The sequence below is a fragment of the Bos indicus x Bos taurus genome, chromosome 5 (genome assembly GCF_003369695.1).
Source record: "Bos indicus x Bos taurus breed Angus x Brahman F1 hybrid chromosome 5, Bos_hybrid_MaternalHap_v2.0, whole genome shotgun sequence".
NCBI lineage: Eukaryota > Metazoa > Chordata > Mammalia > Artiodactyla > Bovidae > Bos > Bos indicus x Bos taurus.
In genome coordinates this window covers 86,489,346-86,515,873 of record NC_040080.1, presented here as the reverse complement: position 1 = coordinate 86,515,873, position 26,528 = coordinate 86,489,346, and the positions used below count along the sequence as shown (strand labels likewise).

The following is a 26,528-nucleotide window of genomic DNA, read 5'->3' as shown; positions in this document are numbered from 1 at the left end:
TTGCTGGTCTCAGAGGTAGTTTTGTACTTTTGCAGTCATTCCTGGACAACTTTAGAACAACTCAGAACCTATTTCTTCAACCCTTCTATTGCTTTTGTAAGTGCCTAATCCCCTGGCTTCCCTAGCTCAGTCAATAAAGAATCTGTCTGCAATGCAGAAGACTGGGGTTTGATCCCTGGGTCAGGAGGATCCCCTGGAGAAGGAAATGGCAACACATTCCAGTATTCTTGCCTGGAAAATCCCATGGACAGAGAAGCCTGGAGGGATATAGTCCATGAGGTCGCAAGAGTGGGACACAACTTAGCAGCTAAACCACCAACCACCAATCCCCCTGCTGGGATTCGTAGGTGCTGCTAATGGAAGAGAACCTGCCTGCCAATACAGGGGAAGAGATGGGGTTCTATCCCTGGGTTGGGATGATCCCTTAGAGAAGGGCATGGCAGCCCACTTCAGTATTCTTGCCTGGAGAATCCCATGGACAGAGGAGTCTGGAAGGCTACAGTCCATAGCATTACACAGTCAGACACGACTGAAGTGACTTGACACGCACGGACTCAATCCCCTGTATTTAATCACTAACTGTTTAAAATACTTAAAGTGGTTTCTCTTTTCTTATATCTAATCTGAGAGTGTGCAAAAGCCCATGTGTTCATTAGATTACAGGTTAAGCTGAAACAAAGGCACTCAAAAAATAGTGTGGCTTAAATAAGAGCAAAGTTTATTTTTCTTCCACGTAATAGTACAGAAGTGGGTGATATCACACAGGTGGGATGGCTCTACTGTCATCAATATGCAACTCTTCTCTCTGGCCCAGAGAAGGTCCAATATGAGGCTATTTCAAAGCCATGGAAGGCAGTGTGAATAGAAAATATCCAATAATTTTCAAACACATACAAAACTCCTCACATACCATTGGTTAAAAATGAGTTGCAAAGCAAACTTAATCCCAAAGAAAGCTGAGGGAATATAGTGACTAGATAGGCAACCATGTATGTCCTGCTAATACTTATGGGTGGGTTGGGGAGGGATGCAGGGGGAGAATTGGATATTTTGTTAGAAAAAAAAAAAGAAAAAAATGGTTATTAGTATAACATCACTCTCTTCCACGGAGAAGGCAATGGCACCCCACTCCAGTACTCTTGCCTGGAAAATCCCATGGACGGAGGAGCCTGGTGGGCTGCAGTCCATGGGGTCGCCAAGAGTCGGACACAACTGAACAACTTCACTTTCACTTTTCACTTTCATGCATTGGAGAAGGAAATGGCAACCCACTCCAGTGTTCTTGCTTCGAGAATCCCAGGGATGGCAGAGCCTGGTGGGCTTCCGTCTATGGGGTCGCACAGAGCTGGACACGACTGAAGTGACTTAGCAGCAGCAGCAGCACTGTCTTCCATGTCTACCCCTCAGTCCAATATCCATGTCTCCCCTTATTTCTGCAAATAGATCACACAGTCTAAGTGGAATTCTAATCTACTGGCGTCCATGTGAAAGAAACAGTAGCCAAAGACCTCTTTGGTCACAGCTCTTGAGCCAAGATTCCTCTTTTTTTTTCTTTTACTAGCCTCTCTATTTATCCTTTCCCTCTTTGCTTCTATTTCATGTTGGCTACCTTTAGTGGCACCATTTGAAACAATTAAGAAGGCAGTGTCTTTTATCCAGTCTTTGTTTCGGGCTGATTTCCATTTTCTGGCCAATGAAAATACTTCACAGAAGGTCCACGAGAAAGACCTCCATCATCAAACTTCTCTACTGTTGTCTGGGGACACAGATCTTCCAACCTTGCATGGTCCAAGCTTAAGCTATAAGATATATAAGATTGCAATCCATAAATGAGAAAACCTCCCTCATCAGAGCTATATTCCCTTCTATCTCCACTTATTGACCAATAATTACCTGACTTTCCTTTCCTCTTATAATACATCATTAACAGTAGTGAGTGGTAATCAATATATACCTATATTCTTAATTGCTCTCCTTGAGCTAGAGGTCACGAGGCCCATGACCTGTCTTCCCAATTATAATAGGCAACTGTCTTAACAAATGATATGTCACAAAATAACAAGTGCTACCAATGTTCCTAAATGAAATACTGTGCCTATGTCACCTCATCCTGTTTTTTAAATGCTCACGTCCCATTTCTGGTACCAATTTCTATACTAATTGGATACATGCTTATTCATTCCTTTTAAGCAAATGTCACTGTTCAGTTATCTCAGATAGTTCCAAAATTATATGATTAGGGAACTGTTTGCATTTTAACCTAGGTTTGTAGTTCTCTTCTTGTTTGTTACACAATCTAATGCTTAAAAATATTGCACAGCAGTGTCTTTGAATGTTTTCAGTTGTACTGCCAGATCATCTTTACTTGTTTAATTTTCACCTTTAAATCTGCAATGTGTTAGTTATGTGTCTGCATGAAAAACCTAGCATAAGGTTTCATGGTCTCTGTGTGATGGCAGTTGATACAGTTTGTTAACTTTCATTCTTTTGGGACGTGAGGATTTTTTTGTTTGTTTGCTATAAAGATTTTAATAAAGATTTTAACAAAGATTTTAAATAAAGATTTCAATGATGACATCTGAAAAAATTTGGATTCATGCTAAGATCTTTTTTAAATTTAGAAAAAGAAATCCCAAAATACAATGTCTTCATAACGTAGAAGCTTGCTTCTCCTTCACCTACCAATGCAGGGCAAGCAGGAGGACTCTGCTGCCAATGTGTGACCTTCATCTCTGAGTGCCCTTTAGCTGTTCGAGTGTCACCCTCTCTCACCCAGCAGGAATTGTCTTTTAAAAGGAATATTCAGAAGGTATCACCTCACTTTTGCTGACTTCCCATTATCAAGAACTTAGTGTTGTAGCTGCAAAGGATGCTATGAATTATTCTCTCGACCTGAGTAGGTGTGTGTGTGCCTTGCAAATGCTCAGGAATCTCATCACTCAAAGAAGCAAAGGAAAAAGGACCCTAGGAGATAACTAGCACTCTCCACCACTGATTACAGCTGTTTGACTCCAGATCGCAAAGGCAAAACTACTTCCAAAACTCTTCCAATATCTAGAAAAAAGGTTAAGTCTCTTATTCTTCCTCACTACTCTGATGGTCCATATTCTCTAAAATAAGAGAGTTGTCGCATTTTGTTTGCCATCTTGTTTCAACTTATTTACTCATTCATTTATTCTAGGAGCTGTGCTCATGTGCTCAGTCATGTCTGACTCTTCGTGACTCCACGGACTGTAGCCTGCCAGGCTCCTCTGTCCGTGGGATTCTCCAGACAAGAATACTGGTGTGGGTTGCCGTTTCCTCCTCCTGGGAATCGCCCTGACCCAGGGATCGAAACCATGTCTCCTGAGGCTCCTGCATGGCAAGTAGATCCTTTACCTGCTAAGCCATTGGGGAAGCCCATTCTAGGAGCAATTATTTATCAAATACCTACTATATGGTGGAATTTAGTTAGACAATAGGAAGAAAAAGATAACTAAGACAGAATCATCTGGACTCTTTATTCAAGAGTTTCTATTTATTTAGAATAGAATATTTACTTAGAAAATTCACCATTCTCTTCTGAACATACCATAACACCAAAAATGTATTTAAAAATAATAAATTGAAGAGAAGGACACAAGAGAGTTTTATATTTTTCACTTTCTTTCCTCAATTTTGTATTACTTCCATCAATTGACCTAACTAAAAATTATACTTTAGTGTCAAATGAATCATTTAAAGCACAAAAGTCTTGCCAATAAGGACAAGATGCAACTCAATTATACCTACAAGACTCTTTCTAATCAACTGCTATATTGACACCAGTTTTCATCATTAATATGAAACTGCAATATGCAAAAGACTTTTTTCCCTCCACTGAGCCCCCCATTTGGAATTCTACTTCTATCAGATCTAAGTCAACATCAAAATATTCCCCAAAAGAAGCCATACACAAATTAATACATACTACATTGTTCCATTTATACTTAAAGTATAAAAACAGGAGAAAACTAACTTATGCTATCAGAAGTGAGGATAGGATGCCCACCTTGATGAGGGGCATGCAGGATGCTTCTAGAATGCTGATAATGTTCTGTTTCTGGATCAGGGTGGTGATCACATGGGTGCATTCTGTTTGTAAATCCCACCTAATATTCTATGTTGGTAGCAGTTTTTTCATATAATTCTGGTAGCAGTTTTCACATAATTTAGAAGGCATCTCGGAGAAGGCAATGGCAACCCACTCCAGTACTCTTGCCTGGAAAATCCCATGGGCAGAAGAGCCTGGTAGGCTGCAGTCCATGGGGTCCCTAAGAGTCGGACACGACTGAGCGACTTCACTTTCACTTTTCACTTCCATGCATTGGAGAAGGAAATGGCAACCCACTCCAGTGTTCTTGCCTGGAGAATCCCAGGGATGGGGGAGCCTAGTGGGCTGCCATCTATGGGGTCGCACTGAGTCAGACACGACTGAAGCGACTTAGCAGCAGCAGAAGGCATCTAGAGGGCTTACGACATGTCAAGCATTTTGCCAGTCACTGTGAAGGTTTCCAACAACATGTAGTGTGTGTGCCACCTTTCCATTTCCCATCAAAATGAGGCAGCTGCGATGTGAGAGGGAAGAAGGGGAATCAGGAGCTAGCCTGTATGTCCACGTGTAAGTCCAAACTAATAGTCCCTCTCTGAGCCTCAAAATTTCTCAGATAGATCTGAACTCTAAGGCTCTATAATTCCCTACCGGTCAGTCATGGTTGCCCATTTTCCTGTTTGTATCTAAAGCACCTTTTTTTTTTGGAACTCATAATATCAAATTAGGTGGACACTGAAAAAACATTAATACATTATAACGAACTTACATAGCTCTTTACCAAAGGGCTTCCCTGGTGACTCAGATGGTAAAGAATTTGTCTGCAATGCAGGAGACCTGGGTTCGATCCCTGGGTCAGGAAGAATCCCTGGAGAAGGGAATGGTTACCCACTCCAGTATTCTTGCCTGGAGACTTCCATGGACAGAGGAGCCTGGTGGGCTACCAGTCCATGGGATCACAAAGAGTCAGACACAACTGAGTGACTAACACTTTACCAAAGGGAGGATAGTACGACTGGAAAACCCTGGGACCAGGTACCCCTTGACTCCTGATTTATGGTCAACACCCAGTCACTAGCTCATTGCATGACATTAGGCAAAGCCCTTCAGTTTTCTGGATGTCAGTTTCATCATTTGTAAGACGAGGGGCTTAGACCCTAAAGATTCTGTTTCCAAGTTAACTTGTTCAGACGAAGAAGTAGCAAAACCCAGACTCTGGTTTTAGGCTCAACTCCAGTTTTGTTCCTACAAATATGTATCTTAAAAAACAACCTAAATTTATATTTAAAAATTCTTGTTGCCCAATATGTGCTGGACATAGACATCAACTGTATCAGGGAGATATGTTACCTGTGCTTTTCAGATTAGGAAACTGCCCATCAGAAAGTTAAGTGACATGTCCCTTTATGTGCCCTAGTCAGTACCAGAGGAAGCAGGGGAAGCCTGGTCCACAGGCTGAGGACCTTACTCTCCACATGGAGGCTTGTAAGGGGTCCAGAATCAACAAATAAGCCAAAAATAAATCCAATTCTAAAGCAAAAAAGTTTTACTTTTTCTAGTTTCCTCTGGTTGAGAAAGAAAAATAAGAACTAGGAGTTTCACTAGTAAGTATAAAATTTCATGTTATTTGTTAAAATGATAAAACTATATACAGTTGAATAAAGCCTCAGGATGGCTCCAAAGTCACAGCACGTTTTAAGACATGATACACATGTCACTGCAATTCACATTTTCTCTGGAAGATAAGTTCCTCGGGGGTGTAAATGATTTTACGAGCCTAGAATCAAAGAGGAACAATAATTTTCTTTTTTTTAATGTTTATTTTATATTGGAGTATAATTGATTTAGAGTGTTTTGTTAGTTTCAGGTGTACAGCAGAGTTATTCAGCTATAAATATTCATAAATCTATTCTTTTTCAAATTATTTTCCCATTTAGGTTGTTTTAGTCGCTCAGTTGTATCCGACTCTTTTCGATCCCATGGAACATAGCCTACTAGGCTCCTCTGTCCATGGAATTCTCTAGGTAATAATACTGGAGTGAGTAACCATTTCCTTCTCCAGGGGATCGTCCTGACCCAAGGATCAAACCTGGGTCTCCTGCACTGCAGGCAGACTCTTTACCGTCTGAGCCACCAGGGAAGCCCATCCCATTTAGGTTATCAAAGAATATTAAGTAGTTCCCTGTGCTATATGGTAGGTCCTTGTTGGTTATTATTTTAAATTTAGTAGTTTGTATATGCCAGTCTCAAACTCCCAATTTATCCCTCCCCTCAACCTTACCCCCTTAATAACTGTAAGTTTGTTTTCTAAGTCTGTGAGTCTCCTGCTGCTGTTTTGTAAATAGGTTCATTTGTATGATTTTTTTAGATTCCACATATAAGTGATGTATATTTGTCTTTCTCTGTCCTATTTATTTCACTGACTATGATAATCTCCAGTTTTCTTTTCTTTAAAAAGAAAAGTCCTGATAAAGCAGGAAAGCTTCGTTATACCATGCCCTTGCCGGGTACCATGTATGATATGGGGGCGTGGTCCCCGAGGAAACAGCTCAAAGACGCAGAGGATAAAAACTCTGGGGTGAGTGAGATGCTATCTATACACGGTGTTCTCAGCAAGCCTAGAAATATTTCAAATGTTGTTCCAGCCCAGATGATGATTGTTTTAGAACAAGTCTCCTGTCTAGGCCTGGCCCTTGATCTGCAGAATTCCTCCAAAGACATTGAGACCAGCAGGCAGGAATATATCATCTTCTAGGGGGGACACCAAAAGTCCTGGAGGTTGCCATGACTCTCAGGTTATTAGAGTTCACTTGAGTACTTCTAAAAATACAATGGGATAGCCTTCCCAATCTTTCTTTTAAAGCTAGACCATCAATGAATAGGCAAGAAACAGCTATTATAAGACAGCTTTGAGAAAAATGTACAATATTTTTTACAAGTCATTAACTTGTCATTTTTCTATGCAGAAACTCCAGTTTTTAACCCTAAATTCTACGATAAACTGAACGCTGAGGTATGGGGTTAACATTAAGTATAATAGGACTAGTTTCTAAATCAGATGTTAATGAGCCTATTTGCTCCTGTAATTGTAAACATAGGGGAATGTTCCCAATAAAGCCATGCTCCTGAGCCTCTCTACAGTCCCACCCCCAACCCCTCCCCACCCCGCAACAGAGTGCATGGATAATGTCTCCTGCAAACTGCTTAGTTCCACAGCACTTTCTAGTGTTCCAGGTATCATTTGTTAAACATATTTTTAGAATCTATTCCGCCCGAGGTCAGAAGTTACAGATAAAGCAGAGCAAGTCAGAACTGACCGCCAAAATGGATGTGGGCTGGAGCCCTGGGTTTCCCAATGGGAGGGAATTAGAGGAGCCTGTGGAGGCTTATTGGAGGTCATCGCATGTTTTCTGAAAGTTTCATCCAAGATGAGACTTGAAAGGCAGTAAGAATTTTCCAAATGAAGGAAGAGCATGCGGGGGCGAGGAGCAGTGTTGGGGAACGGGAGAGAACAGGAGAAACAACATCTCTGGCAGCGGAGGTGGAAGAGGCCCAGCTTGAGTTTAGGCAGGGGCCCACACGGGCCTTCACCTTGACCTGGGTGCCCAGTGTGAGGGCAGGCAGTGACCATCTGCAGGCGACAGCCATGCTGTGACATTAAAGATGCTGATAGGAAGTGCTCTGAGGCTCCTGAACTGTATGACCCAGACTCTGCCCCACCTTCCTGGCCACTCTCACCCAGAAACCGGAAGCAGAATTCTACTCAGTACTCTGTAACTCTTATCAGCCTGTGTAGTCTGCACATTATGTGGGGTCCCTGCAGAGGAAGGGGGCAGGGGGAGAGCAGGGCTCTCCCGCCTGTTGTCTGCAAGCCTGCGTGTGGAAAGCATGCATCACAAGGTGAGCAGTTTGGGAGAGGTCCTGTGAACAGTCACAGCAAACCTGGAACCGGCGCTGCTCTAAGCCTTTTACACATTTGGGGATTTTCTCTTTTAATTCTTATAGCCCCTATGAGCCTGCCTATGTGTTTTTTTCTGTAGTTTCCCCCCCACTATGATTCCTGGTCTACAGATGAGGGAAACTGAAGCACAGAGTGGCTGAGTAATTTGTCTGAGGTCACACAGCTAGTTCCTAAAGAGAAGCCCTGGAACCCAGACGGCCCAGCTCCAGCCTGAGTTCTTAGGCCCTGACTTCCGTGGCCCTTACTCCAGCACAAGGGAGAGCACCACAAGCCCCCCATTCCTCCAGGAGCTGGGGCATGGAATAAACACCGACTGAGAGCACAGGGCGGAGAGGCAATGGCACCCCACTCCAGTACTCTTGCCTGGAAAATTCCACGGACGGAGGAGACTGGTGAGCTGCAGTCCATGGGGTCGCTAAGAGTCGGACACGACTGAGCGACTTCACTTTCACTTTTCACTTTCATGCATTGGAGAAGGAAATGGCAACCCACTCCAGTGTTCTTGCTTGGAGACTCCCAGGAACGAGGGAGCCTGGTGGGCTGCCCTCTATGGGGTCGCACAGAGTCGGACAGTACTGAGGCGACTTAGCAGCAGCAGCAACAGAGAGTACAGGGGCTTGACTAGAAATAAGAATCACATGGGTGCAGCTCACAAAACAGACTTCAAAGAGGCCTAGTCCATAGCATGTATACAAAACAGAACTGATTCTGCCTAGGAGAAATGGCTGCTTCATTTAAATTATCTCATTGCTGTCTCACCACTGGGTTAGGGAGATAGAATCTCCTCATCTGATTCAAGAGGAAACTGAGGTGAAGATGGTTGTGTAACCAGGTCCAGATGGTGAAGCCGAGTTCTTTTCCTATTCAGTGAAGCCTCCTCAAAATTCAGAGCTTTGTCCTCACTCCTAAAAGTTGGCATCCATTTCAAGTAACTTCTCTTTGACGTAGAGAGTAAGGGGAAGTGTTTTCATTCAGGCAGTTAGCAGATTCGCTTCCTAAACTCTGCAACAGGAAGCTGATGCAAACACACCAAAACATCCTGCTCACGGCAGCCTGGCTGTTTAGAGAGACCTCTAGCTCCAGACTATTCCATCTGAGGCTGACAGGGACTCTGCTGAGGGCACTGTAAGTAAAGCGGTGCCATGTTGGAGTTCTAGATCCCACTTGGCCAGAAGAGAAGGCATTTGAAGAACACTGCAAGTCAGGAGGGGATAAAGGAAACAGTGTAAGGAGGAGGGAGGTGTGGGTGGAGGTTGGTTATGGATCAGACATCACAGCACAATCCAAGCTTTGATCCTCCCATCAGGATCTTCCTTCAACAGTAAAGGCTGCCCAGCCCATGCTGGTCAACCCAACTTCTGCTTGGGCTGCAAAGTATCTTCCTGGAAAGGAAAAAAAAACTGTTGAGCCAGGGCTTATAGCCAAGATTTCAGGAGAGGAAGCTACATTTTAGCTCTGAAGTACAAGACACATTGCTTCGAAGAACAGGGAGAAAAATGAGAAGTATAACTTTGTTTTTAAGCATAGAAGTAAAACTTTGTTCCAGTTCTATAATAACAGATTCCTTCCTCCCTCCTTCAATTCCCCAACCCTGTGAGACAAGGACAATTGTACTAATGAAATCCGCAGTTGCAGAACCTGAAGATCAGTTTATATTGGGTTTTACTCTTTGGGGAAGATAAAAGGGGCAAGGTGTTAGACTTTCCAATGAGTAGAAAAAAAAGAAAACAAAGAGGCAAACACAAATAACCTAGCATTTGGGTATCAAGGGCAGCAATGATTCAAGTAAGAGTATAGCAAAGGAACTGTGTGGCTGAGTCAGAACCATGGTGACTTGCGTGAAAAACAAAGGGAAGTGAGTCCTGTCCCTTCTGGCCAAGACGTGCAGGCAGCATGCCTGAAGCCTGGGGGCAGCCTGCTTTCCCTTGGGGCTGCTTGAGGGATTAAGTAAATATAAACCTCTTCAAATAACCCAAGATGTGAGAAATTGAAAGCATAGCAAGCTGGAGTAGTCATCAGAGGATATATTTAGGAGAGCTTATTGTGCAAGCTAGAATTACAGAACAACAAGATGCAGTCAATTAAAAGTATTAAAGGGTGAAGTTTCTATGATTGGGAGAGAGTTGCCATCTATGACAAAGCGCCAGAAGGGACCACCGTTCTCCAAAGATCAGGCAATCATTTTAATAAACTGGCTCATTCTCCCTTGCCCCAACAGCCAGTTTCTACATCAAGACTAGTTCAAGATTTCAACAAAAGGAAGTGGTTTACAAAAGAATCAGCAGGAACACAGAAATGTTTAATTTAAAAAAAAAAAAAAAAATGACCACACAAAGAAAAACTTGCTCTGTATACCATTTAGGTTACACACGTTTTTTTAAATAGCATAGAGTAGGAACTTTAAAAACAGACACTGCTACAAAATTTCACTATATTCACAGAATTCTGTATAGCCCTTTCAGTTCAGTTCAGTCGCTCAGTCGTGTCCGACTCTTTGTAACCCCATGAATCACAGCACGCCAGGCCTCCCTGTCCATCACCAACTCCCGGAGTTCACCCAGACTCACGTCCATCGAGTCAGTGATGCCATCCAGCCATCTCATCCTCTGTTGTCCCCTTCTCCTCCTGCCCCTAATCCCTCCCAGCATCAGAGTCTTTTCCAATGAGTCAACTCTTTGCATGAGGTGGCCAAAGTACTGGAGTTTCAGCTTTACCATCAGTCCTTCCAAAGAAATCCTAGGGCTGATCTCCTTTAGAATGGACTGGTTGGATCTCCTTGCAGTCCAAGGGACTCTCAAGAGTCTTCTCCAACACCACACTTCAAAAGCATCAATTCTTCAGCGCTCAGCCTTCTTCACAGTCCGACTCTCACATCCATACATGACCACAGGAAAAACCATAGCCTTGACTAGACGGACCTTTGTTGGCAAAGTAATGTCTCTGCTTTTGAATATGCTATTTAGGTTGGTCATAACTTTCCTTCCAAGGAGTAAGCATCTTTTCATTTCATGGCTGCAGTCACCATCTGCAGTGATTTTGGAGCCCCCCAAAATAAAGTCTGACACTGTTTCCACTGTTTCCCCATCTATTTCCCATGAAGTGATGGGACCGGATGCCATGATCTTCGTTTTCTCAATGTTGTGTTTTAAGCCAACTTTTTCATTCTCCACTTTCACCTTTTTTTTAGTTTTTTTAGTTCCTCTTCACTTTCTGCCATGAGGGTGATGTCATCTGTATATCTGAGGTTATTGATATTTCTCCCGGCAATCTTGATTCCAGCCTGTACTTCTTCCAGCCCAGCATTTCTCATGATGTCCTCTGCATATAACTTAAATAAGCAGGGTGACAACATACAGCCTTGACACACTCCTTTTCCTTTAGGTACTGTCATATCCCTTGCCTTGGTGGAGCCTCTTAAGTCCCTACTTAGGTAGAGCAAGAATTATGGTCATTTTACAGATGAAGAAACTCTAGCTCTGGAAGGTTAAATATATTGATGTGATCACACAGCTAACAGGGCAGGACTGAGATATGAACCTGTCTGCATCACGCTTTTTTTCCATAGGTTCCTCAAAAAATAAAATCTGCAATCAGCTAATACGTCGTCAGTGTTTATAACGTGCCGGACACATGCTACATTATTTATATTTATTATTTCATTTAATCCTCAACCACTCTCCTCAGCTGACCGATGAGGAAATAGAAGCACCGAGAAGTGAAACAACTTGCTCAAGGTCACGCAGCTTGTAGGTGGCAGATTCAAAGCCCCAAAAGGGGCCACATTTTAAAGTGGTCATGTGGTGCGATTACACATAAATAATTATTCTATGGTCTTTTTTTTTCATGCTTATTGAAATATTATCAATTTATGTGATTTTTCTGCTTTAATTTTCACAAAAACACTTTAAGATGTGCAATATTATTCTTCTGGACCCAACATTTAAAAAGCTCTGTATCTTTTAAAACGTTACTGAAGCTGAGGGACTTTGCCTATGTTTCATCCTCTCTAAAATGAGAATGTGAATAGTTATCATTAAGATTAAACTAGTTTATTCATGGAAAACACTTGTAATTAGCACCAAGTGGTGCCCATGGCAGGCTTCTGCTTGTATAAACTATTTTCATTATTGCCCATGGGCTGCCTTCCCCAGTATGGCTAAGAACTTGAGTTGTAGAAATCCACTTACTACCATTAAGGCAGATGCATATGTCTCACCAGCATTCAGCATGTGCTTTAAAACAAATTGGAATAAATGATCAAAAGTTCAAACAAGAAAGTGAATGACTGATAACAAAATTACAAAGTTCAAAACAATCTGCAGGACCTGGAAATAAACGCCTCCAAAGAGGAGTAAAATGGAAACCACATATTTTTTTTTTAACTTTCCAAGAAATACATTTCACTTAATCCACTGTGAACCACATTTCTGTTAAAATGAAATGATTATTTTCCAAAAATAAGTAGTATGAAGTCACATAAAAAGCTAATAAAGTCCACGTCCAAATATAAGAGAGCTTTATTGAGATCTCACTTAAAATTGAGGAAGGAAATCCGTGGTCAGGTTTTTATTTCATCTTTAATTTCCCACGGTTTTCAAAGAGCCATATTACAACTCTCTCTCAAACATTTGCAAGGAAGTACTGTGATTGTGAAAATAGATACTCCGAATACCTAAGCTAAATATTGACATTCTGTCTTTTTTAGTTAAACAATTGACTTTGTTCTTTAGCATTTAGGTCAAAATATTTAAATGCTGTAAAACATCAATAACAAGAGGATATGGTTTTTCACCAGATAGTCTAAACTTACTGGTTTTAGCAAAAGCTTCACAAGAAGGAATTGGGCACTTAAAAAAATGTTAACTTGCATACACCCTGGAAATAAGGAAAAAAGGGTGGGGGAGGTGTCAGTCATTTACTCTTTTTGGCACAACACCACATTTCTTCACTTCGTTATCTTTATGTAGTTAAGACTTGCTGAGCATTTACACCTACCTACATCATTGCAACAATAGCTTCAATTTTCTGACTTTACATAGGATTTACTTCAAAGTAGTTCTTGGATTGACATGCTTTGGTTTATTTATTTTCAGAGCATGTCTGTCTATAATAGGTATGGGACTAGCATCTTATGTTTATCCTACAAAATTAAAACTGGAGGTACTAGGGGATGAAGGGACCTGCCCCCAAAAGACCAACTATTATTAGGAAACTTGCGTTATAACTCACATCTTCTTTAATATAGTAGGGTGTTTTCCCACTGGATTATTTTTCCTTCACATAAGGGAGCAGCCAGGTTGACAACTGGGCAGGACAGGCTACCTGGGCAAATTCCAAGAACATTTTTGGAGGATAGGTTAATGTGACCCAGCAGTGGCTCTGAGGCTGGAAAGAAAACGTGAGGCTCAGAGAACTGTGTATGTTTAGTGATACTCAGTGAGCTACATATAACTACTGGTAACAAGACAGTCAAATCAAGCTGTGTAAGAGAAGTTGAGAAACAGAAGTGTTTTCTAACAAACTTCTTTCCTTGTTAGTTTCGTTTGAGACTTCCGCTCAGGCCCTGTGTTTCGTGTGTGCCTCGTGCCTGCCCAGCCCGAGTTCTCCTCTGTGTTATTGGAGCTGCTGTTGCAGGAGCTGGAAAGCCAGCTTCTGCAGCCGCCAGCTTGGGGCAAGAGGTTTTATGCGAGGAGACTACAGAGCGGAATGTCTGACTGCACCAAACCAGTCACATTGATGACACTGGAATGGCACGTTCTTCAAGAAGGAAGCCATTCAGGCACCCTTTGCTGCAAAAGCCACAAGGAAACATTTGGATTCCCCAGTCATTTCTCTCAAACCTGACTGGAGCTGCCAGGACTGAGTCACTTTCTTTCCACTGTGGCTCACATTACAGGTGGCAGGTTCCACCTGTTTCAATATTTGAATGATGACAAAAGTGACCCTTGAGGGCTGAGTGACGTGGGCAGCTGAGCAGGCTTCCACACCAATTGTGGGAGAAACCAAGATAACCTGCCCTCTATAAAAGGGATTACAAAGACAAATAAGGCCAAAAGAGGGTGTTCCGAGAGGCTCTTTTGTCTAAAGCTCTTTCTGAGGGTTAACAAGTATTGGAGGGATCAGTTTAAACAGTAGCAGGAGAGGGCATAAGCTTAAGTTACAGCAGAGAGAATGAAGGTCAGATATATTAAGGACCTTCTGAACACGAGAAAGCTAACACGGGAGGAGAAAGAATAGACCACGCAGATCTCTCAAGTAAGATCTGTCACAAGTCTTTCTCAAACTAGGATTTTCGACAAGGAGATAGGTTTCTGCCCAGTGAGGCACCTTGAGAAGAAAAGATTCAAAATCTTTCCTTGCGATTTTGAAACACTCTTCCCCTGAATCCCTCCATGCTTGCTCTCCAGTGCAAACCCCACCATTGTCTGTTTTGTGTGCTAATTGCTATAGTACTGAATATAATGCCAGGAACAGATTTCTCACAGCTCTGCTCTTCACCGCATTCACCTTCTCCAAAGCACTACCCCTTTCCAACCATCTCTCATGAGAGAATGAAGTGATTAATTAATAATGATTTAAGCAATGAGGAGAATTTCACCAGTTCTCCTCCATCTTAATCTTGCCAATGCAAGAAGTGGCAGCCAGCTTTCACAGAAACAGGGGACAAGATTAAGGGGTGGAAAAGTAAACAAGCACTTTAAAGAGAAGCTCAAAAGATCAGGGGGTTTTGTTTTGCTTTTGCCATTCAATGTTCTGTGCAGCTTTGTGTTCGTAACTCCACTGCTCTCTGCCTGCTTCCCTCATAAAACCTGCCCATGTCTTCTCCTGATGCTATCTAAATAACAAGAATCCAGCAATCAATATATAGTCTTTCTTCCTCTTGTATCTGGTCACTCACACTAAAGGTTTCTGGAAGATATAAATTTCCATCATCAGAATCTCAGAAAATGACCATGAGTTGGACAAAGCTGGCCCTTTTAGTTCAGTTCAGTCGCTCAGTCATGTCCAACTCTTTGCGACCCCATGAATCACAGCACGCCAGGCCCCCTGTCCATCACCAACTCCCGGAGTTCACTCAGAGTCAGTAATGCCATCCAGCCATCTCATCCTCTGTCGTCCCCTTCTCCTCCTGCCCCCAGTCCCTCCCAGCGTCAGAGTCTTTTCCAATAAGTCAACTCTTCGCTTGAGGTAGCCAAAGTACTGGAGTTTCAGCTTTAGCATCAGTCCTTCCAATGAACACCCAGGACTGATCTCATTTAGAATGGACTGGTTGGATTTCCTTACAGTCCAAGGGACTCTTGAGAGTCTTCTCCAACACCACAGTTCAAAAGCATCAATTCTTTGGCACTCAGCCTTCTTCACAGTCCAACTCTCACATCCATACATGACTACTGGAAAAACCATAGCCTTGACTAGACGGACCTTTGTTGGCAAAATAATGTCTCTGCTTTTGAATATGCTATCTAGGTTGGTCATAACTTTCCTTCCCATGAGTAAGCATCTTTTAATTTCATGGCTGCAATCACCATCTGCAGTGATTTTGGAACCCAAAAAAATAAAGTCTGACACTGTTTACCAGTGCTTATATGATGTGAATATTTATCTCTCTCTGAAGTCTATAGTTTCTCACTAAAAGAATTTATAGAACAAGAATAATTTTGTAATTAAAGATTATTTTAATTTAGAAATTGTTAGTGAATTCAATTATAATAAAGATGTGGGGATGATTGTATTTCATGCCTGAAAAATTAATATATATTTGATGCCTTTCTTTAACTGCTGCTAGCACTGATATTTTCAGGATTAAAACATCTGTAGTTAAACCATAACAACTCAGCATTTCCCACTGAGGAAGATGCTATGGCTGGGTTTTCATTAGATGGTGTTTATCGATTTTTTTATTAAAGAAGATCATGGGATCCAGTCCCGTCACTTCATGGCAAATAAATGGGGAAACAATGGAAGCAGTGACAGACTTTATTTTCTTGGGCTCCAAAATCACTGCAATTGTGACTGCAGCCACAAAATTAAAAGACACTTGCTCCTGGGAAGAAAAGCTATGACCAACCTAGGCAGCATATTAATTAGCAGAGACATTACTTTGCCCACAAAAGTCCGTATAATCAAAGCTATGGTTTTTCCAGTAGTCATGTATGGATGTGAGAGTTGGACCATAAAAAGGCTGAGCACAGAAGAATCGATGTTTTTGAACTGTGGTGTTGGAGAAGACTTTTGAGAGTCCCTTGGGCTGCAAGGAGATCAAACTAGTCAATCCTAAAGGAAATCAATCTCGAATATTCATTAGAAGGACTAATGCTGAAGCTGAAGCTCCAATACTTTGATCACCTGATGCGAACAGCTGACTCATTAGAAAAGACCCTGATGCTGGGAAAGATTGAGAGCAGGAGGAGAAGGGGATGACAGAGGATGAGATGGTTGGATAGCATCACGACTCAATGGACATGAGTTTGAGCAGGCTCCGGGAGATGGTGAAGGACAAGGAAGCCTGGCGTGCTGTAGTCCATAGGGTCACAAAGAGTCAGACACGACTGAGCGACTGAACAACAGTGGACTTTTTATAATCATTAAGCCTCATCACATAACTAGATTTTCATCTTCTACGAAACTTTAAGGATCAAAACAAATATATTAAGCAAGAAAGGATGGATGTGTTGCTGTATCTCCTCATCAAATGGGAAAAATAGCATAGGAAAACAGCCAAGTTTACCAAAAATCACAAATACAGATCATCGAGATAAAAAGAGAGAGCAAAATTCCTGAATCCCAGGCAAGGACAGATGACTCTGTCTCTTACACGTGCCCAAAGTGATGTGCAGCTGACACAGTTTCTCCCTCAACCCCCTTGTGATTTACAGGTAACACCCAGGCCCACAGAGTTGAAGTCCCGTAGCTAGAAAGAGAGGCCTCTTTCCCACCTAGACACTGTTCTGTTCATCTCTTGTTCCATCCCAGAGCAACTGGAACAGACTGCCTCATTCCTTCAGCCAACATGTACTGAGAACCTAGCAGGCAAAGCCCAGGAGGAATGGCCGAATCTCATCTGCTAAAACACATTCCTCGCTCCCCTCAATGGAAAAAAAAAAGAGAGAGATCAAAAGTCAAAATGTACAGGGTCCTAGGTAAGGACAAGGTTTGGACGGGCTTTAAGGTTAGACAGACCTGGATACATAATCTGACTACACTTTGCTAACGTGTAACCTTGGGCTTCTACATCCTCTTCTGTACAACTGTGAAAATTCCTCAGAGGTGGTTTATGAGGATTAAATGAGATAGCACTTTACTGCTACTGCTAAGTCACTTCAGTCGTGTCCGACTCTGTGCGACCCCATAGATGGCAGCCCACCAGGCTCCCCCATCCCTGGGATTCTCCAGGCAAGAACACTGGAGTGGGTTGCCATTTCCTTCTCCAATGCATGAAAGTGAAAAGTGAAAGTGAATTCGCTCAGTCGTGTCCGACTCTTAGCGACCCCATGGACTGTAGCCTACCAGGCTCTTCTGCCCATGGGATTTTCCAGGCAAGAGTACTGGAGTGGGGTGCCATTGCCTTAAAATAGTAATAATAACATAGTGTCTGGACATAGTAAGGGACTGAGTAAGTGTAAGCAGTCAGCACTACTACTGATTACATCAGGCTGGGAGTGAGAAAAGTATCAATACTTCTGCCGCTTTTTCTTTCTTCTCCCATCAGATGGCCTCAGGGCACACACCTCATGCCATCTGAACCACATCAATATGAGAGTTATGCGTAACTTACAGGTGGCCTTGCAAGGCCACTTTTACTGGACTCTGTCTGCAAGGTTTCCTAACTCTGTGTGTCTGTTTGTGTGTGTGTGTGTGACAGAGAGAGAGAGAGAGGCTTTCTCGCTAAACCATGGCTTTTAAATTCCTTAGAGTCTATGAGTCATCCACCTGTCCAAACTTGTACATCTTCTGCAAGTAAAACTTCAGAACCTTGCCTAATAAGTTTTTGGTTAATAGATACCAGATTAAGATGAGAATTACTAAACTGAAAAGCAAAAAGAAGTGTACTGAGAGTTTCCCCCAATACACCCTGTATGCATTGTCTCTGTAATTCCTTTAATCCATAACCATGCAAAGCACTCCATGAAAAGAGACACGGGATCCTCTGAGTTCCCCTGGAGGACTTAGGGTAAGTGCTGGTAAACACGAAGTGACAGGCATGGAGATGACCAGGCAGTCGGGGCTATATAAAGACAGGCACGTCAGTGTTCAGAAGGGCTAACATCTATAAGACACAGGGGTTAGCAGGATAACGGTCAAGAGTGAAGCAAGACAACACCTGTTTGGAAAGACTTCAAGGAAAAGAGTTCTGAAGGGCAGTGGGGTGACAGGCAGACGTCAGGGTTGACAAGAGGGAGCAGAGCAGAGATGGCAGGAGGTAACAGAAAAAGTGACCGCTGGAGAGCAGAGAGCAGAAGTGAAGGGGTTTGCAAACTTCTCCAGGACCCCTTGACACCTGCATAGTCAGAGAGAACCAGAGAGTGGCGTATGGCAAATTAGAAGCATACAGAATTATGTTGTCCATTTTCCCCCTTCCCTGTTTGTTTGTATTACATGTGGAATACAGACAAATGGTATCTAACTTTCTACTTACACTTATCATAGTGGGAATGTGAATGCCCCAAACCCATAGTCATACAAACAACTTCAAAACCCCAAAAGTGAATTATTAGCCTCACATGGATCACTGAAAAGTGGGAGGAATGTTAGAACTTCTTTTAACTACAGAACTACTTATGATTTAAAGAAAAACAAACTTCCAGAAATGGTTTTGTTAACATGGCTTGCCATATATGATGGCAAGTTTTTAATGACTAGAAGGTTTACAGTTTTACTTTTTGAACAACAGTATCTAATCCAGCAGTTCTGTGTAGTCAGTGGAGACTTTTATAAGAATACTCGTTGACTAAGCTGGTCATGCCCTTGACTCAGGTCATAAGACTCACAGGCATATAGCTTGCAAGAAACTTTGACTAGATCCTCCACGAAGGCCCTGTGGGCCATGTGGGTGACAATTTATATATTAATAGTAAAATAATATCTCCTTTAAGGAGCACATTCGAGGTGACAAACACTATTCTGGTGCCTTCCTCCTCATCATCTCCAATCCTTAATTAAGGAGTCCCACCCTGTAATAAAGCAGATGTCTTTAGAGATGAGAAAACAGGGGCTTCGAAGGAGAAACCGTGTTCCCAAGTTGCATAATTAATAAGTCACGGAAAGGAGACTACAGTCCAGCTCTCTTGAATTCCACAGCGAGGTTGGGGAAAGGAGAGGGCTGTCTTACCTAAGAATCAGATTACACGAAGAAATCTCTTAAACTTATGCTTTAAACTAAAAAAAGAAAAAGAAAACTATCTTTGTAGACCTGTAGATAGTTTTTCAAATAGAAAATTAAATGCCCAATAAATAAGCCCCAACAGTCACCACTGTAAGATTGGAACTAGACTCTGAACGGCAACCAAGAGCCCTTCCCCCACCCATCCCCTGAGGAAAGGAGGTCAGATTTCTCCAGGCACCCCAAGGCCTCCATCCCATCAGCCTGCCAGCAGTTCTGCTCTCCAGATCTGACACCAGAGGTTGAAAATAATTGCAGTCTGAGCTCTCACCTCATTGCCACTGGCAGCTAAAATCAGTCTTATTAGTCAAGACAATCTCATAGGAAACAATCCATAATATCCTTGAGACATTTGCCTCTGAGAAAGATGGATTTGGTACAGTCGCCTCCGCGCCCACCCTGGCCCTCGCTCGGCTGGCAAAGGGAAGCGCCTGTGGGCGGAGAGGAGCCGCCAACCCCAACACCGGCCTGGCCTCCCGCTGGCTCCGCATCCTCGCCCCCAGGAGGGTGCCTGGCCAGCGCGCAGGAATAACAGCAGCCTCCACCGAGGCAGCAGCGGGGAAAAGCCAGTGTGTTCAAGTTGTTGTTTCTGGCTGGGTAAGCAAGTCTAGACCTCGGGAACTAGGAGGCCGCCTGGGTACTGGCAGAGGCCCGTGTGGAAACGGGGCTGCCTCTCCTGAGTCCTGCCTGACTTCCAAGGTGAAGCCCACTGCTCCTGCATTCCCCATATTCTTACCTGAACCCCAGAAAAACCAGAAACCTTGGGAATTCACTGTGACCGACATGCCCGGGGGCCGGCATTTCTAGCGCAATTGGACAATGCTAGCCATCCTACACTCTTTAAGAAGGTGTAGGTGAAGGGGCTGGGTGAAGTGTCAAGCTGTGACATTGTGACTTTATACTGTGAGACAGGAGATGGCCAGGATATACAGTAGAGCCTAGACAAAACCAAAGTAATGCTGATCACAATAGGAAGAAATTAAAAATCTAGAAGAAAGGGGGGTTAATATTTAACACTGCATCCTTCGTAAAGAAGGCACAGCTTCTGAATTCACATCACTTGTATTTTGCAACACAGAAAATGTTTATCCAGCTGCAAATGTATTTGGAATGCATATTATTCTACAGTCCCTCTTTCCAAATTCTATTTTCAAAGCCCTTCTTCTATTACTTTTTTTTTGCTAGATCTTTTTAATATTGATAATCATCTTTTTGAATTTCTTCCTCTCTCCTAGTTTGAATCTCTAGGAAAAATAATAATAGTAGTTATAAAGTCAGATATAAAGGAAAGAATCAAAAAGAAAGAAGGCTTTAGATCTGAATTCTGATTTCAGAATTCCCTTTTGAAGCATGATTTCTTTCTAAGCTGCATTTATGAACGAACACGTGCTCCACAGTGGCTTAATGATCCCTTTCCTTAGGAAACATGCTGAATTTCAGGACCCACGCCCTTTCTCCTCCACTCGCATTGCTTTGGTTTAATCCCGCCTTTACTTTTTGCCTCTCAGAGAGATTGGCACCCACTGCTTTCCAGTGCTCCAGGCTCACCCTGTCCATGCCACCCTACCCTACCGCTTTGATACCCAAGTAGCATCCTAAATTTTAAATCTCTTAGTGTTAGCCTTAAAACTTTTCACTGGCTATCCATGACCTAGAGCAGAGGTTCTTAATAGTTTGGGACATTTGATTAGAGTTTTGGTCACTCTTTGTCACTCTTTAAAAGCAAATCACTCAGGATAAATAATAAATCCTGAGTTAAGAATTTCTTCCTTGGCCTAGAGCAGAAGTCACTAAAGGGGTGTGTGTGTACCCTGGGGATACATTAGATGGTTCATGGTGGTACAGAGGAAACAATTATTAGCACTTTTATGTCCACAAACAAGGGGTGATGCTGCATCCTCATTCATTTCTTCACCTTCACCTACGGTCATGATTTGCATTCTACAGATTGTAAAATGCCATGGATGGTTAGGTTATGAAAACTGAGTCCTTCATAAAGGAGATTCTTTGCAATTCTTTTACATTAGATGAAAAATTTCACACCCATAGTTATTTTGTATCCAAATAATTAAAAAGAGTTATTCCACTGCAAGATGATTTGCATATTTTCCTTTTGCAAATGACAAGGATCCCAAGTTGTCAGACTTTTTCATGTGAGAACTAGTAGCTGCCAGAATTATGCAGATTTTTTCAGGAAAAGGAATATGCTTGGTCAATCTCTTTAAGGTAAAGATGGCCTTTTGATGGTGAATGAGAATGTAACTGCTTTTCTAAAATAGTTTGCTATTTTGAAAATGGGTGTGGTAGGCAGTCTCTGAGGTTGCCCCTCCCCTTTCCCATCCCCTCTTTCTGCTGTTCATGCTCTTGTGTAACCCCTTTCCCCTTGAGTGTGGGCTGGACCTCAAGACTCACTTCCAAGGAAGAGAATATAGGAAGGTCGAGTTCATGCTCAGTTGCTCTGTGGTGTCCAACTCTTTTGCAACCTTATGGACGATAGCCTACCAGGCTCCATGGGGTTTTCCAGGAAAGAATACTGGAACAGGTTGCCATTTCCTTCTCCAGGGGTCTTCCAAGCCCAGGGATTGAACCCACATCTCCTGTGTCTCCTGCATTGCAGGTGGATTCTTTACTGCTGAACCATTAGGGAAGCCCATAGCAAGGTTACCTCTGAGATTAAGTTACAAAAAGACTGTGATTTCTGTCTTATGCTTGCTCTCTTTACAGAAAAGCCAACTGGTAAGGAAGTACTCTCTCTGCAATAGCCATGAGGACTGTGAGGTCTGCCCACAGGCATGTGAGTGAACTTGGAAGCAGATTCGCCCCCAACCCAGCCTTGAGCTGCCTGGAGAACTGGCCACCACCCCAGTTGCAGCCTTGAGACAGAAGAACACAGCAAAACCACTCCTAGATTCCTGACCACAGATACCATGAGATAATAAATGTCTGCTGTTTTAAGCCACTAATTTTAGGGATACTTTGTTATACAGCAATAGATAACTCATGCAATTGGAGAAAATCGTATGAATGCATTTCATTAAATAAAAGAAGAAAAAAAACTCCCATCTGCACATTAAAAAAAAAAAAAAGAAACAGAATTCGCTAGCCTATTTTTTTAATCCCAGATAAAATTATCAATGGATTTGAACCAACTGCTAAAAATACAGAAATGCAACACCTTCTAAAGAGTTTTCAATAATGAATGAATGATTGACACCAGAGAAAAAATGAAGTTATTAATTAAACTTCAAGAAAAATCTGAATATAGTGCTCAGAGTAAATAGAGTCATGATTTGGTCAATCCTGCTAACAAACACTCCTGTTGAAATTCTCTTTGCATAGTATCTTGTTTTGATTAAAACTAGAAATTAAAATAAACTGAACTTAAAACCAGTCCTTCAAATTACCCTATCACAAGGTATCACACAAAAGTTTTCAAAAATATATAACATTTTCAAACACATTGCTCATCCTAATATTTAATAATATTTTTGTGGGAGTAAAAATTTTAAATGTTGTCTATGCAGTCTTATCTCTGTGTATTTTGTAAGAGATACAATAAACTAGTATGATGTACATGTACATAAACAATTAAATATCAATATAAATTATTAAATAACTACCTAGTTGGAGAGGACAGGCTCAAGTTATTTTAACAATTGAAACAGTTTATATATCCCTGACCTTGAAGGTAAGTCCAAATGCTTTCCCTGAGTTTGTATAGCTTCCACCTATCTTTCTAGCCCTGTACTTAGAGCCACTTGCAATTCTCAAGACACTCTTGAGTAAGCTTAGAAGTGAATCCTCCCCCAGAAGCCTTTCTTCCAGCACCACCCCCACCTGGCCGCTATATCTACTAAGAGTTTCTACTCATATTTCAATGGTCAGCTTACTTGTCAGCTATTCCATGGCATTTCCTCTTCCCCTTCCCCTCCCTTTACCTCCCAAAATATACAGTACCTTTGTAATTCCTTTATTACAGGACTTACCGCACTGTGGTATACTTCAAGGATTTATTTTTCATCTACCCTTATCAAACTAAGGGCATCCTACAAAATTTTCTCGGTAGATGCATGTACAAATGAACTCAGTTTTCCAGATCATTTTCCTCCATGGTTCAAAGTCTAACAAGGTGAGAAGAGACTCTCCCTTCATCTTATCCTGGCCAGCTATCTGGAAACTTTGTCACCAAGATTCGGTTTAATAAACTTTTAAATATTTTTTCCAAAATATTTAAAAATTGATTTAAGGACCAGATCCAGCATTTGAGAGCAGCTTTCTTATAACACTGGGTAAGCCAGCATTGTCTGCCAGACTGCCTCAGGTTAAATCTACCTCTGCCACTTGGGCACATTAAATATCCTCATGGCACTCAATTTCCTCATCTAGTAAATGAGGAAACTAATCATTAATGCATATAGGTGTGGCACAGAGTAAAAGTTCAATAAGCGTTGGTTATTATCCTGTGCTTTTGATATTCAGCAAATGAGTAGTAAGTGTTAACTAAGCTCCCAGAGTGGATCTCCCGTGTACCTACCCCGGTGAACAGACACATGCGTCCGCAGAGAGAGGCATCTTAAGGACAGGGCTGTGTCTACTTCTGTTTTCATTGTTGTAACCCCAGTGCCTGGCATAGAGTAGGAGCTCCATTCATGTTTATTGATTTATTTCAAAATTCCCCATACATTCCTGCCTTGTACAGATTTGAATTCGCATTGTGGTTCAGACCACCCTTTGGAAAGCATTCTCAGGGCAGCTATTGTCAGAAACAGGATGTGGGGAAACAGTTAACAAAGCTGATGTTTCAGGAAAAGCTGAGAAAGAGACATGGGAGGAAATTATGGTTCAAGAGGGTCCAAAAGTCTATCAGGAATGTAATGGGAAATGATTCACAAATGCAGTATTTACACACAAGTACAAAATGTTCCAGTGACTTCAAAAAGTAAAATGGCATATTTTAAAACAAAGAAACAACAACCTTGACAAATTCTAACACAGAATAAAAACTATTTAAAATTGAATCAGTGTTGTAGTCAGAATCCTTTCAGTTATAGGTGACTAATGCAAAGTTAACTGCTATAAGAAAGGAATTTTATGGGCTTGCATAAATAAGGGTAGAGGTTTCTCTCAGGGACATGTAAATTGTCGTCAGGTGGGTCTTTCATCTGTTTATTCCTTTATGTATACATCCACATGTCCATCTCTCTGACTTCCGATCTATCTCCCTAGCTTTTGATTGTCTCTTGCTCCAGGCAAGGGTTCTCCATTTGGCAGAGAGAAAGAGGGGCAAAGCCACCAACAGGTCCAAGCATACATCATCTCAGTTCATTAGCCAGAGATGGGAAGTTCCTCTTCCCTCCTAGGTCCATGTAGGGTGAGAAGCGTTGTTGGATAACCGGAACAGTATCTGTCTACCACCACCATGATGGAAAAACCACTCCAAATTCTACTACTTCAACACGCAAACCACTTGCCACCGTCACATTTCCTGGCCGTGCTAGTGAATGACTTTTATATAGTATCCTGGCACACATTTTTTCATTCGACATTTTGTCATAAGCATTTTACCTGTTGCTACATAGACTTTATAATGACCAGTTTTAAGGGACCATATAAGATTTAACTGTGATTAGTCATTATGCAATAATTTACTTAATCATTTCCTTAGTGATTTCTGCAATTTCCAGCTGCTGTTATAATTTAAAAATAATTATTCTCTTCCTACCTGTAGTTTGAAAATATATGTTTCCTTAAGATACTTCCCAGAAACTGGATTAATGAGTGAAATGGTAAGAACAGTTACATAGGTCTAGTTCCTAAGATATATAACCAAATGTATGTTAAAAAAAGTTGAACTAATTTTCAGTGTATCCAGTGATGTGTATATGCTACAGCATCACCATATGATACTGAGTATCATGTGCAGATAAACCTTCATGAAGTCATGATGCCTGAACATTCTCACCAGTTCACAGTGTTTTCATTAATAGCCTGACTCTCTTGAGGAAACATACACGAGATTACTTAGCCCAGTACATAGTACATAGGTAATAAAAGTTAGGTAAATCTGCAAAGGAATCTATTATGTTCCTACTTATGTTTCTAGGGAAGTCCACCCTTTGAAATTTGGGCTTTGCAAATTCAAAGTACAGCACAAGGATAAGCAAAAATAAATCTGTGGGGTCATTTCTACATAAAACTATACAGAAGTGAATTTATCTGCTGACTTGCTTGAGCTTCTCTTATCTGTTTTGGAAAACAATCAAATAAATCTGAGGGTGTTATTCTCACAGAAGCATAATGCAATTATTTGGAAGTTCCTTCTCTATGAATTTTTTTTTCCCCAAGATTAACCAAGCCCACCATTGCTCAACATCGTGTGTCAAAACCCTGGGTGTGTCAGAATGACTTATGGAAGATCAGGTCACGTTTTTATGCTGTCACCTGGGCCCCATCCCCAATCCTCCCACTGAGAATTCCCATGGAGAGCCAGGCATTGGTAACTTTTTCAATCGGTGTAGGTGATTCTGACACAGAGTCAGAAGCCAATAATCAGGGAAGCAAATAAATGAGTCAGTAATGAGGTATTAGTATTTCTGTCAGTTATTTTTAATCCTTCAATTTAAACTGAGAGCAAACTGGATTGGGGGTTTTCCTTATACCTCTGTCCTGTCTCATGGTTCCATGCAGCACCTCTGACCACTCTGTGGACCAGCCTGCTGCACTTCCTGCTTCCCACAGGAGACTGTGCTTCTTTAGGTTTCCAGTTCCCGCACTTGGGTACATCCACCCAAAGCCTTACTGAAGGATCAGTGGGTGCCCTCGGCTGACAGATCCATGCCACATTCTCCAAAATCCACCTGCGTCACTCTCTCAATCTCCTATTTCTTTGGCCCCCTCAAGCCCCATGAGTAGTCATCTATTTCTGCATCTCACCTTCCTTTCTAGACCACATGCTCGTTGAGGGCAAGCTGGCACATCTTCCGTATGGTTTGTAAGACACAGAGCCTGGCGCCTAACAGACATCGGATAAATGTACAATGAACAGAGTGTGAGATGTGACTCCTCTCCACACCTGCTCCGTGCCAAACAGTATGTGAGGTCTTTCCATGATCTCATGC

At 41.9% G+C, this 26,528-nt stretch overlaps 1 long non-coding RNA gene across 1 annotated transcript in view; it reads left to right on the top strand.

Annotated features, from left to right (window-relative positions):
- The window catches only part of LOC113893039, a 66,413-nt gene extending 44,044 nt beyond the window's left edge, over window positions 1–22,369 (top strand). The window contains exon 2 of the long non-coding RNA XR_003511198.1: window positions 22,135–22,369. This is a non-coding gene — a long non-coding RNA (uncharacterized LOC113893039). The remainder of the gene's footprint in view (window positions 1–22,134) is intronic.
- Window positions 22,370–26,528: the final 4,159 nt, after the last annotated feature.